Source organism: Vombatus ursinus, unplaced genomic scaffold, assembly GCF_900497805.2.
Source record: "Vombatus ursinus unplaced genomic scaffold, bare-nosed wombat genome assembly UNPS02014874.1, whole genome shotgun sequence".
Lineage (NCBI taxonomy): Eukaryota > Metazoa > Chordata > Mammalia > Diprotodontia > Vombatidae > Vombatus > Vombatus ursinus.
The window spans coordinates 10,940,652-10,955,684 of NW_020954652.1; the positions used below are offsets into that span (position 1 = coordinate 10,940,652).

The following is a 15,033-nucleotide window of genomic DNA, read 5'->3' on the forward strand; positions in this document are numbered from 1 at the left end:
AGGTCACTTAACTCTATTTGTCTCAGCTCCTCATCTATAAAATAAACTGGAAAAGGAAATGGCAAATCACTGCAGTATCTTTGCCAAGAAAACCCCAAATGATGTCAGGAAGAATAGCACTTGACTGAAAAATAACCAAAATCCTAAAAAGCATTTATTCAAGCAACCAGGCATTATGGTAAGTACAGGGGTGGGAAAAAAAGGCAAGATCTCTCCAGTCTCTTAAGACAATCACCTTTTAAAGGGGGAGATAACATGCAAACAAAATACTTAAAGGTTTAATTGGAGATAACCTCAGAGGGAAGTCACTAGTTTTAAGGGAGATTTGGAAAGCCTGCTTTCAGATGATGGAATTTTGGCTGAGACTTGACGTTAAGTCAGGTATCCAGAGGCAAAGATGAAAGGAAAAGAATTGTAGGCATGCTAGGAAAAATGCACCATGGTGAAAGATAGAGTATCTTCTTGGAGAAATAGCAGGAAAACTAGATCATGGGGTTGCAGAGAATATAGAGGTAAGATATGAAAAGATTGGAGAGATAGAAGGATTGGTTATTGAGGGCTTTGAAAATCAAACACAGACTTTTATAATTGATCCCAGAAGTGATAGGGAGGCTGTGGAGTTTGTTAAATTATTTAAATGATTATTTATTGAGTTTATTGTAATATTTATTATTATTATTGTGGGTTCATGTGGTCATACATGCTTTAAGATCAATTTGACAGCTGAGTAAGGGATTGACTGAAATGGGCAGAGATTTGAGGCAGAGATTTCAGCCAGCAGGCTATTGCATGGATGTTAGGAGCAATCCAAAGCTGGGATTTGGCAGGATAAGACTGATAATTAAATAAGGCAAGGGGATGGATACAGTTAAGAAGATAGTGTAATGGTTGACCAATGGGTCAATATGGAAAAAAAAGAGAATAATGTGGGATAGTACTAAGGTTTGGAGACATTTAAAGTCACAGTGAAGCTGGAGAAAAAAAAGTTTAGAAGTTGTAATGAAAAAGAAAAATGTGGAATGGTCAAACATTATGTTTCTATAAACGAATTTCAGAAATCATGAACATAAAAGGAACAATAGGTCATGGGAAATTAGTAAACAGATGAATTGGGAAGTTAGTATATTTTAGGACATATCCATATCTATATCTAGATGGATAGACAGATAGATAATGTGTGGGTGGACGTTGAAGATTCTTAGTGTGAAAGTAGGAGTTGGTTAGCAGACAAAGGCTCTGAGCCAGTCATCGAACTCTCTGAGGGAAGGATTTGTCCTGAAAAGGGGTAGATAACAACTATCAGATTCTTGATTGGTTCATGAAGTTATGCTGAAGGACGCAGAACTAAGACAATGGAGTAAAGTATGAACCCACCTGAACTCTTCCAAAATCCCCTCCAAACAACTTCAAAATTTATCAAATGGAATTCTGTAGCAGCAGAACCAACAAATAGTAGGGCTGAAACAATTTTCCAGCCCAAGACAAATTGGGAGGTTCACAGGAAAGGTCTGTCTCACTGGGGTGGTAATCAGGCCTGGAGTGCAATGCAGCTCAGGTGGTACCCAGCAAGTCACAGAAGGCCTTGGAGGTTCATCAGAGACAAGAGCAGCTTCTGGAGCTCTTGGCTGACAGATGGTAAGGGGGTTGGACAACTGGTCGGTAGGAGATTACAAGTATCTTTTGCTTGTACTGGGTGAAGGACCCTGTTACATTGCTCACACATAGCTCTGAGTGGGAGCCCTAGGGTGAAGAAGACCACTATTACTTGCAGTTGCAGGGGAACAGCTGGTCACAATTCCAGGGCAGAGAAGAGTGCTTTTAATTACTCACAATGGAGCAGGGGTCCTGGTCTCAGGTCCAAGGCACAAAGAAGCACTAGTACTTATGGCTGCAGAAGTGCACAGGCACAAACTACATTTCCAGAGCCTATTTGAGCACACATTGAAATTGGACCTGATGGCAGAATGACCAGAGAAGCAGATGTTGAAGTCATTACTCATGAAAATGCTATGGCAGCTATGCCAAAAGAAAAGCAAATAGGAAGCACAGATATATAGACCTTTTCTTGACTTCTACAGCAGGAGCAAGCAGTGGTGCTTACGATAGCCAAATGCTAGGAAGCATGAGTTTGTCAAACCAGTACAGTAATGGTAGTCCAGCTAGCTAGCAGGAAGGGGGCCTTATGGATGAGGGTATGGTGATCAAAGCAGTATGAATATTTATGACCGAGTTTTACATGAAAACTCCAGTGATTTTCGATCAAACATTGCGCAGGAAGCCAAGGAGCAATGAACTATTACAATAGGAGGATCTATGTTTCTATGGGAGTTAGTGGAATGGGAGGGATGCCTGTCATGTCCAGTATGAGTTGTGGATGGGGAATATAATCCCGATCAATGAGTCCTGATCAACTTTAAAAAATGAAGCTTAATAGTTTTGCAATAAAAGCTTGTGATTTATTCTTACTATAAGTGAAATCAGGATTGTTTTTAAAATGACAGTTTCAGTATTTTTGGGCACAGAAAAAACATTCATCTAAGATGTAATAACCAAGTTGAATTAAGACTGCATTAAACAATTTGAGCTTTTCTCAAGGTAGTTATGTTGTAGGAAGGTACTTAAGCAGTAAGCATATTTAGGTTACTGCAGTTTCAATTATGTTAAATGTTGCTTTTATACCACATTACATAGAATACTTTGAGATGCATGTTGGGAGAGATGCTTTATTTTGTAAAACAAATATAGCAACTGTGTCTGTGATTCAAAAGTGAAATATTTGACATGTTTGTTCTAGTTTATTTCATTTACTATCCTGTAAGGCATGTATGTTTAAGCTTTTTTGGGGGACAATTTCAAGATGAAATATGGATAGTTCAGAATTTTGGTCTTGTTGTTTCTATTAAATTCTGAGACCTTGATTTAAATCCTTCCTTGTATTTTGATTTCATTTTAAGTATACTGCAGTAAATAAAACTTATTCAGTATATCTTCCTTTCAAAAAACTGGAAGAGAAAAAAAGAAATAATCAAAGAAAACTGCTCTGATAGCCTGTAACCAGGGAGTAAAATAAAAATTGAAAGAATCCACGATCATTGAAAGAGATGTGAAAATGAAAACTCCCAGGAATATTACAGACAAGTTCCAGAGCTTCCAGATCAAGGAGAAATTATTGAAAGCAGCTAAAAAGAAACAATCCAAATTTTGTGGAGCCACAGTAAGGACCTAGCAGTTTTTACATTAAAGAATCATAGGACTTGGAATATGATATTCCATAAGGCAAAGGAGCTAGTATTATCACCAAGAATACCCTACCAGCAAAAGTGAATATAATCTTTCAGGGGAATATTTAATAAATATAGGATCTCCAAGCATTCCTGATTTAAAAAAAAAAAACAGAGCTGAATAGAAAATTTGAATTGTAAATACAAGACTCAAATGAAGCATAAGAAGGTAAATATGAAAGAGAAATCAAAGGGGATTCAACAAGGTTAAACTATTTACTTTCCTATATGGAGGAAGTTAGAAGGAATATACACAGACAGAGAGCACAGAAAAGAATTGACTATGATGGGATGATTTTAAAAACTAAATTAAATAAAAGGATGAGAAAGAAGAATACACTGGGAAAAAGGGAAAGGGAAAAGAACAATGAAAAAATACATTCAATAAAGGGCCATGGAAACAAAGATTAAAAATTAATTGGAAACGAATCTAAATCTAAAGAAGAATAAATCAAAGAAACAGTGAATAATTTTGTTAAAGAAATTCCAGTACTATATAAAATATTTGGGAAAAAATAGGTAAAAGACAAATCCTTTCAAATTCCTGTTATAACACAAATATCATGCTTATACCTAAACAAGGAAGAGCTAAAAGAGAAAAATAAAATTATACTAATTTCCCTAACAAATGATGCAAAAATGTAAATAAAATACTAGCAAGGAGATTACAGCAATATAGCAGAAAGATCATAAAATATGACCATGTGGGATTTACACCAGTAATACAAGGTTGGTTCAATATTAGGAAAACTGTCAGCATAAATGACCATATCAATAACAAAAACAACAAAATCATATGGTTATCTCAATAGATGCAGAAAAAGCTTCTGACAAAATATAGCACTCATGCCTATTAAAAATACTAGAGAACATAGGAATAAATAGAGTTTTCCTTAAAATGATAAATATCTGTCCAAAGTCATCAGCAAGCATTATATACAATGGAGATAAGTTAAATGAGAAAAGCAGTACTGGGGTACAAAATCAAAGATGACTAAATGATATCTATTTGAAAACAAGGAAAACCATTCAATATCAAAATAATACAAGCCTATGCTCCAACAACTGATGCCAAAGAAGCCAAAGTTGATCTGTTCTATGACCTTCAAAATTAGAGAATTTTGTATACATCAAATTAAAAAGGTTTAGAACAAATAAAACTAATTACAGCAAGTTTCTCTGATAAAACCTCATTTCTCATATATCTAGATAAATGAGTCAAATTGATAAGAATATGAGTCATTCCCCATCTGATAAATGATCAAACAATATGAACAGGCAGTTTTCAGAAGAAAATATCAAAGTCATCTATATGCATAAGAAAAAAATGATCTAATCTCTATTGATTAGAGAAATATAAATTAAAATAAATCTAAGGTACCATCTCACACCTATCATATTGACTAATATGACAGAAACAGAAAATGACAAATGTTGGAGGGGATGTGGAAAAAATGGGACATTAATTCACTGTTGGTGGAGTTGTGAACTGATCCAACCATTCTGGAGAACAATTTGGAGCTAGGCTCTTTTAAATGTTGCCAAATGTTGCAGGATGTTTTCAGAAAAAACCTGTGAAGATTTATGTGAACTGATATAAAGTGAAGTGAGCAGAACCGAGAGAACAAATACACAGTAACAGCAACATTGTACAATGGTCATCTCTGAATGACAACTATTTTCAGCAATACAATTATCAAAAATACTTCCCAAAGGACTTATTATAAAAATATCATCTACTTCCAGAGAAAGAACTGATGGCATCTGAAAGCAGATCATGGCATATTTTTACTTAATTTTTCTATTTTTTGTCTGTGTTTTCTTTTGCAATGTGGCTAATATGGAAATATATTTTGCATGACTGCACGTATGTAACCTATATCAAATTGCTTGCCCCCTCAAGGAGGAAGGAGGGTATTTGGAACTCAAAATTTAATTGTTTATATATAATTTCTAAAAATACAATAATAATTTAAAATTAAAATAAAGTTAAATTGAATGAATCTCAACTTAGAAGAGGTTGCTCAATGATGGTGGTAGAGGAAGTAGAAGGGAGGAGTATGAAATTCCTTTATTCTTCTACCAAGAGAATGCTGAGTTCATGGGTTTGTGTGAAAGTGTAACTAATGCTAGTAAGTATGGCAAGAGATTGTGTCTCTTCAGCATAGAGCTAGGCCTCAGTGAATGCACAAGAATCAAGTGATTGATTTGGAGATAGGAAGTTATCTCTTAAAATTATGCTTCAGACAATTACTAGATTTAGAACCCTGAGTAACTCACCTAACCTCTCTCAGTCTCAGTTTCCTCAACTAAAGAAAGTGACCTCAAGTCCGGTGACCTCAACTTACTTCATAGGGTTCTGTTGTATATAAAATAATATAATGAATTTAAAATGATTGCAAATCTTTGATATTATTATGTAAACTTTGAAATATAATACCTATTTCTATTAAGTGGCATACTACTTGTTTTGTTTTCTTATAAGAATTTTGATTCAAAATAAAATTTGGTTTATTTTAAACATGAAAATGATTCAATTCATCTATAAACTATCAAAATCAAAACAAACTCAATAACAAGTAGACAAGTAGTTATGTATGGAATCCTTTGAGTAACAGCAAAAGGCTATCAAAATCTCATTCTGTATACCTGCTTTCTTCTTTAACTTGTCAACTATCTTTATCTTGAAGGCATGAAATTGTCAGGTGTTAACTGTCAATTGGAAGAATGAAACTTTTCATGTTAAAACACAATGGCAGAATAGAAAGTTATGCTTCCAGAAAGTATAGTCCAGATCTCATATGCTAAATCAAATTGTCTTATTTGCAATTGACCTAACATAGTTATGTTTCCAGAATTTTCTGTAACTCAGGAACTGTTTCCTACTTATAAATTTAGGAAATTCCCAATTTATTGCATGAGTGGAAAACAAATGTGTGTCATAACAGCAAATGTATTCTAGTGCTTGCCAATGGATGCTGAAGTGAAGTCTGGAAGGCTTTTGATTCCATAGGTGTTTGGAAACACACCTAATGAACATTATTACTCCAACTCTTTTGCCCTCACCCCCAATAACTACTCTCCAGAAAGCAATGTTGATGACTTCAGTAAATATGCTATTTAACCTGCCCTATAATCTGAGAGTGTGCACTAATGAATAAATGAGTCACAGACAATATTCACCTTTTCCATTCAAAGGAATTTATGGAAAAATGATTAAGGAATACAAAAGTCTTACATAAATACATATACAATAATTTGGACATGATAGTGAAACAATCATCTTATCCAGTGATGCATAACTTTAGTTAATTATTTTATTTGATTCATGGATATTTGTTTATTCCTACCACAGTACTGTGGGGGAAAAAAGGCATGTATTTGCCCATATAGAAGTTTTTAAAAAGTTATCCCAAAGGCAATTCGCTTTTTTTTACTGTTTTATATTTTTCTCCTTCTCCCTGTGTCTCCTCCATGTATCCTTTGCATGAAGAACTCTTTGAGAGGAAGACTTGAGTGTGCTACATACTTCAGTTTTCTCATCCTGAACTTATCAGGAAGTATGTGATAATAGACAAACAAATACAGATAGATAAATAGATGGTAGATAATAGAGTAGAGATGTAGATATTTATATAGATGGAAGTAAATATATATTATAGATAGGTAGAGGTAGAGATACATATGGCTATAGATAGAAATAGATAGACATTGATAAAGATATATTTTTTATTGAGTCCTTATCATGTGTCAGTCACTGAGCTAAGCCTTGTGGACAAAAATTCAATAAAAAGACAGCCTCTACTCATAAGTAATTTACATTATAATAGAGGAGACAACATTAAAAAAAAGAGCTGGAAAGCAGAGCTGGGGAAGAATAATTGCCAAATGGGTACAAGCCTACTAAGGGAAGAGGTAAAAAAAAAGTCCACTAAGAAAAGAGGGAAAGAAAAAGTAAGGTAGAACCAAGAGGGAAGAAAAATATGATCCTAGACAAGGCCCTCATTTCCCTAGGGAGAAATAATAGAAATTCCCTGCTAACTTCTCTCTAGATAACCTCTGAACATTACGAAAAAGTAAAAGAAAAAAAAGTAAGTCAATTATTTATTGTGCCACTCCAATCCTTTTGCTTAATAGTTCTGTTATCTAATATTGCTTTCTTCATTGACTTGACCACAAATGGGTGTGATGTTTACATCCTAAAGTTTTTTTAATGATATTTACAACAAAAGAAAGAATGCAATAGACAATAAAACTGTCCACAATTTTAAAATAATGTACTGACTTATCAAATCAAGAGATTGTTGACAGAGAAAACTCATGTCTAAAGTGCCAAGGCATTTAATAATACAATTCAACAATTTCAGCACCAAACCCTATATTTTATAAACAGCCAAGGAGAAGTAACATTAATTCATAAAATCTGGGATTTTCTCAAAGTTAAAGTGATGAAGTTAAAACTTAGAATAACATATTGCAAAACTAAAAGTAATAATCAGTATATAGGCAAAACTTCAACCAAAATGAAAATCTGAGGCATTCTTGGAAAAACCAATAACAGTAAAAATAAATGTGAGTGAGTAGAATATGTTACTTGCAAAAACTCCTAACAAAAGTAACATAAATTTGCAAATAAATAGAATTATCCAGAAAAAGACTAAGTAATGAAACCAAATATCTCATTTTTATAAGTAATTTCTGAAATAAAGAAGGAAAAAGGATAATAAACTGAGGAAAAAAGAGATCATCAAAGTATGAAAGACAAAGGTTTACACAGAATTGGGAGAAGGAAAAGAGAAGGAACTGAATTAATAATTATTTGGACTAAATCCCAGACTGCACTATAAGTGAATCAATATTTTTTTTTTCATGTGAGGGGTGACAGTGGGAAGTTGCCTAAGTGGGGAGAAGGAAGGCAAGATAGATCGAAGCTAGAAGTGGACTTTCACAAAACCCAGAGATGAGTAAGGAAGAGAAGCTTATTTTATTTAATATCTCAACAAAATTTGGTGTTATGGGTATAGGATAATAGAATAAAATCAATGGCTGTCAGAGGGAGGATGGGGGGAGGTTAGAAGCCAAAGTAGAAGGTGACAGGAAAAGATATCACTAAATAATATTTTATGAGATGGGAAAGAGCATATATCTTTATTAAGAGATAAGAGCTTATAAAGATTCCTGCAATGGGAATGGTCACAAAAGGAGGCCACCTTCTTTGAGCAAGTCTTACACTACCCACAACTGCATTCTATCACAGGAAATAGGATGTATGGGTACCTGAGAACAACCAATAATCAAGATCTTTGTGAGGACATATGAACAGAATTTGAATAATCTGGTCTTCTGAAAAAAAGAGGGATAATAATAAAAAGAGGGGGCATTACTTATGTGGGCCTCATGTTTCAAAATACAGAATGATAGCCATCTCAGATACTGCTTCCTTCACGAACTGGTATTCTGATGTGTACAGAAAAGCCACACCAAAATAAAAATCAAAATGAGTAGTCACAGTACATGTGAATGTTTTTATGTAATACATATGCAAATTTATATATATATATATACATATATATATATGTATGGATATAAATAAAATCTTAAAAAATACTGGCACAACCTATCCAGAAAATAATATACTCTGACCAAATTGCATTTGTACCATGGGTACAGAAATGCTTCAGCGTAAGGCAAACAATGTGATTAATTATATTAAAAGAAAAAATAATCAAATGATCTTATATCACTAGAACATGAGGGCAAAATGCTTTTGACAAAATACTAAATTCATTTTTGTTTAAAAATTCCAAAAATATTAAGCAACAAAAGTCAATTTTAAAGCAATATGCATACATATATACTTATGTACATACACACTTTTCATCTCGTATGACTGTAATTCATGTATGCTCTTTTTCAAATTTTGAATTTTTTTTTATAAAATCTTTCCAGATATCTTTTGAAAGGATTCTTTCTGCTGGAGTTTAAGGCCTAGGTAGCTTATGTAGAAATAGCACAGTAGTCATAAGTAAATAAAATTGCATTTCAAATTCCATTAGTTCCACTTAGTAGAAATAGTCCTTAGCTTGGAGTTGGAAGACATGGGTTTGAATCCCAGTTCTGCAACTTACTCGCTTTTTTATATTGAAGTCTAATTTTACCTCTCTACATAGTAACTTCTTTCTTTCTGAAATTAAATATTTGAAGGTTATGGTCTTATGTTCATTTTTCACAGGACAAAAACTCTGAGACATTTTTGACTCATCTGGCACATTGTTATCCAGACCATGCTTGAAGTTCTCTAATGGTGTGTAATCTACTGGCGCTTGTCCCAGAAGGCTGCCCCATTACACTTCAGACTAGCTCTTCTGTTTTGTTTTTGTTTTTGTTTTCATAGGAAGTTCCTTCCAATTTTAATATTCTATGATTCACAACGAATGATTTTCATTATATGATTGTTTCTCTTGTCTGAAGGAGGGGAGAGGAAGCTACTGAATTTAATCTATCTTATTATTTATTTGAATTTTGTAAGACAGGCCCTGGGACATAATGGAGAGAGAAAAGGCTTCAGAGCCATTAAGACTTGGGTTCAAGTTAGTCCTCTGTCAGTCACATACTGGGAATGTCATGCTGGATAAATCACTTAACATCTAAGTTTTCTAGCCAACTCTCTAAGATGACAAGTTGCAGAGAAAGTGTTGATTTGCACTAATAGAGAGAATGTCATCATCTGTGAGTTGCCTATACTAGTGAAATTAAATGTCCTGTTCCTTGTCATTATTACCATTTTTATATTGTATTATTATTGAATGTTAGCAAAAATAAAACTTTGGAGAAAGAAGAAACTTAAATTATTCTCTGGACCTTATAAGCATTGCTCCAGGGTAGCGTGAGTAATGTGATATGAGCACTGATATTATGTATAGTCAGACTTCCTAATAGAAGGATCCCAGAGAGAGGGGTGGGAAAGAGGTAGAAGACAGGAATAAGGGAAGAATTTGAACTTAAAATGCTACTTGAAACTTTCCAAAGAATCTCTCACCACTCAGCAAAGCAATAATACTTCATCAATCCAAAAAGAAAACTTACATTACTTTGGTAACCAAGAACAAGTCTTCAGAAACAATTCTGTTTCTAAGATTATTAAAATACCTAGAAGCCTAAGAACAATTCACTTTCATGGCACCTTTCTGTATCGTATATGCTCAATGTGGGACTATAAATATCCTAAAAATTATCTGGACATAAGCCAAGAAAAACATATTATTATAGAGATTCCATTTGATAATTAATGCCCAAATAGGAATAAAGTTGGTCCCCATTTTGAGAATAAATTCATTTCTGGAAACATTTCAATGCATGCCAAGATGAAATAATATAACTCAAGACTTAACTGGCTCTCTGGATTAGTATATTGTCATAATTTTAATTATAACTCATCAACACCAACTCATCCATGTTGTACAACCATTGTTTCTTTCCTACCAAAATACATCATAAAAACACAGGATCTTAAAATTGTGAGACATCATCATCATCATTATCATCATCATCATCACCATTATCATCTTTACCTTAACTTGCATCTAGATAGCACTTACAACACTTACCTTAATTAGCAATTATATAGCACTTACAATATGTCAGGCACTGCGCTTGGTGCTTGACAAGTATCTCATTTGTTCCCCACAACAACCTTGAAAGTCAGGATAATTTGTGTTTGCTTCAGTTTGCTCAGTTCTGAAAGATTAAGTGATTTGTCCATGGCCACACATCTAATAAGCATCTGAAACTTGATTTGAATTCACCTTTTCCTGATTACAGGCCCAGAATTCTATCCACTGTACCATCTAACTGCTTTGCTCAGAAGTTATTTCCTTTGACTTACACCTCCACAGGAACTACCTTTACAATATCTATGAAAAGTGATCTGTGGTCATCCAGTGTCTTCTTCAGTAGCTCCAATCAGTGAACACACATTGACTAAGTGTTTGCTATGTAACAGACTCTGTGCTAAATAACTGGGGCTACAAAAAAAAAATCAGTCTCTACTCTGTCTCAAAATTGATGGAATGGAGAAGCTATGACCTCTCAGATTGGCCTATTACACTTTTGCACAGCAATCACTTTTAGGAAGTATTTTCTTTTATTGAACTTGTAGCAAATGGAGAGTTTTTGAGTCCTTACGTCAACTTACAACTCCACTGCATAGTTAGCTGTCCACTACAAAGGTAATACATCCAATCTGGCCTCCAGGTATAGTCCTAAGGGGTTCAGAATTATTTTTTCCAACAATAAAAAATTATCTTATGATAACTTACAAGACATTAATGGCTTACTTCTTGGCAAAGTTATCAGTTGAAAAATATCTGGTCAGCCATAATTAAGTACCTTTCAGAAAGGGATATTTACTATGGTGGTACTATAAAAATAATTGGTACAAAACTATCCCCAAAAGTCTGTGTTACACTTGTATACAAGTTCACCCAGAATCCAGTGGAATATAGGCTCAAGTTTATTAATCCCAGGTGGCACAGCATTATCACAGATCCTGGTTCCTGGAAGCTATTTTCCCCCCTTCACAGGGGCGCTCAAAAAGTTCTCTGTTGTCATGTGCTAGATTCTTTTCTCAGCTATTTTTAGAGTGGTAAATCCTTATCTCATCTGTCGTTTGCTTCTGATTTAGATATGACCACTAAGTATTACAGGGATGCTACTAGGATGCTGATAGGAAAATTGAAAGTCCATTGGACTTCTGAAATTCACAGATTCCTTCTCCTGTCAGTGGTGGTAGGGTAGAGAAGGAGGAGGGGAAGGGACAAGGCCAGGGGAAAGGGTTTTTCTTCCTCAGCTAAGGGACTCCTTCTCAAAGGGTTTAGCCAGGACACTTTCCCCCCTTTTTTCCCATATGCTAGAAACTCTGTCTCTCTTCTGTTAGATGCGTTTAACTTGGGTCCCAATATGGTCTTCTACTTTATAGATGACCTATGAAACAGGAATAAGTTTCCTCATTCAATTCACCACTCATCCTGTCCTTACTGTAAAGTTACTCTAATTCATCAGGACTTGTCAATATCAATCTATGATACTGTCTGGCAATCATTGTATTCAACTTTATTTGAGTCTTTGCTAAATCCCTATTAAATGTGCAAACATATACATATATATATACATACATACATACATATATATATATATGCCTCAACAAGTTCCTTAGTCTCAACAAATCATCCAACTCTCTATATTATTGAAGAGAGATGGAATTTACATAAAAGGACATACTCTCCTTTGTTATTTCCCACATCAGATTTGCTTTGTATCTTTACTCAACCTAACCTTTTTTGCTTGTCTCTCATAAGAAAACTCCCTTCTTTTCCATGAGTAAATCTTCTAAATGTAGTGTTGATTCTATCACTTGATTCATTTTCCTTGACTCCATACATTATTCATCCATCAATAAAAGACACTTATTAAGCTACCAGTAACTATGCAAGGTACGCAAGATAAAAAGAAAAAAAATGTCCTTTCCCTGAAAGAACTCACATTCTATTGGGAAATACACACGCATATATACATGCATGTATACATACATATACTCACATGTATATATATGCATGCATGTATACATGTGGACATATATCATATAGATACACATCTATATAGATATATATCTATAACTGTATCTATCTACACGTCATTCCACCATAACTTGTTGTTTGTTCAGTTGTGTCCAACTGTCTATGACATTATTTGTTTTTTGTTTGTTTTTACAAACCTTGTTTTACAAGGCTTCTTGTAAGAGGTAGGATTTTAGTTGAGACTTAAAGGAAGCCAGGGAGGTCAGTAGTCAGAGTGGAAAACAGAGAACATTCCAGGCATGAGGGAAAGCAGAGCAAATGTCCAGAGCTGAGTTCGTAGAATAGTCAGGAGGTCGGTGTAACTGGATAGAAGAAGTTGGGGAGTAAAGTGTGCAAAGACAGGAAAGTGAGGAGGGGGATAGGTTATGAAGAACTTAGAATGTCAGAGCATTTTGTATTTGCTCTTGGAGACAATAAGAAGCCACTGGAATTTATTGAGTAGGATGTGTGTATGACATGCTTAGGGAAATCGTTTTAGTGGATGAATGGAGAATGGATTGGAGTAGAGAGAGACTTGAAGCAAACAGAACCACCAGCGTGTTATTGCAGTAATCAAGACGTGAGGTGATGAGCACCTGCCCCAGAGTGGTGGTAGTTTCAGAGGCAAGAGGCCAATACATTCAGGGAAGGTTGCAAAATGTAAAATCAGCCGACCCTGGCAACAGATAGTGTATGAGATATTGAGGAATCGAGGATGAGTCATAGGCTGTAGGTCTCTGAGACTGGGAGAACGGTTTTGCCCTCTACATCAATAAGGAAGGTAGAGGTGGGAAGGTTTAGGGGAAAAGATAGTAAATATTTTGGAAATATGTCTACTGGACAGACCTCGGCGAGTGACGGCCCGAGCTCCAGGGCGCTCCCTCCGGCGTCTTAGCCCAGCAGCCCGGGGGCTGCAGCGGGGGGAGAGAGCGGGAGACCGAGAGCGACGCGGGGGCCCCGGCTGAGGGTCACGTGAGGCCGGCGCCGCCGCCCCACGGGGGGCCGTTTAGCGGTCCTGGACCCTTGGAGACAGTGAATTCCTGAGAAGAAAGCAATGGCATCTCTATGCCTGTCTCTTTAACTGGATGCAAAAGTTGGTAGATTTGCTGCGGTAGTGCTGAAGAGAATGGCTACTCCTCACCTCCCTGTGCCTACTCCTGTAGGAAATTCTTCTTCAAATTTTACCACCAACAGAAGCCAAAGAAGTTCTTCTTTTGGGAGTATTTCAACAAGTTCAAATTCTTCCAAAGGCCAACCAGATGACTAATGTGGATAGTTACAAAAAGACAAGTATGTCAGATCAAACGGACAGCAATTCATCTATCTGTAGCAGCCCCCTTATTAGGACTAAAGCTACAGCTATATAAAGTGCTAATAAGAAAAAGCCCAGAAGAAAGCTGGGCAGTTTTCAGAAGATAGACAGTTGGGACCTCAGGCATTCCTACAGAATTTAGTAGCTCACAAAGATATTGCTAACTGCCTTGCAGTGAGAGAATTTCTTTGTCCGGATGATCCACTAGGTCCATCTGATAGCCTAGAAGAAAGCAGGGCTTTCTGTGAAACTCTAGAAGAAACAAACTTAGCCATTACAAAAAGAACTACTTGAGCAACAAAAAAAGGTGGAATCACTGAAGAAATTGTTGAATGAGAAGAACTTCATATAGACGCTATAGAGAACAGAATTAGGTTATTGTCTTTAGAACCTTAAGAAATACTTAGAATTTCAGGAGAAGGTGAATGTATCAGAAAGATAGAGTTTTCTGCAATTGGAGCAGATCAAGACACCTTGGATGAAAAAAACAGGTCTGATAAGATTCCCAAGGTTGGCTGGAGTGATTGTGAACCTGAAAAACTCAGTGACTGAAGTGGAGGTAGCTGATGTGGCCTATACAGCTGAAGAAAAGTAAGAGATCAGCATCAGCTGCCATAATCTTTGGAGATTTACTATTTGGACTGGATGATGTTTTAGCAAAAGCTGTTGTTGTTGTTTTTTTTTTAATAGAACAGTAGTTGTAAAGCATTTGTTAAAAAAAAGGATGCACATGTCAAATGTTTACATAAACAAAATCATAACTTATTGGCATAGGAAATATATTCAGTGCTGCTTTTGATTTGCTTTTAGCTAGCCTTTATATTTA

At 35.3% G+C, this 15,033-nt stretch overlaps 1 pseudogene; it reads left to right on the top strand.

The window, feature by feature from the left end:
- The first annotated feature begins 13,724 nt into the window (after positions 1-13,724).
- LOC114028260 lies at positions 13,725-14,802 on the top strand (annotated as a pseudogene).
- Positions 14,803-15,033: the final 231 nt, after the last annotated feature.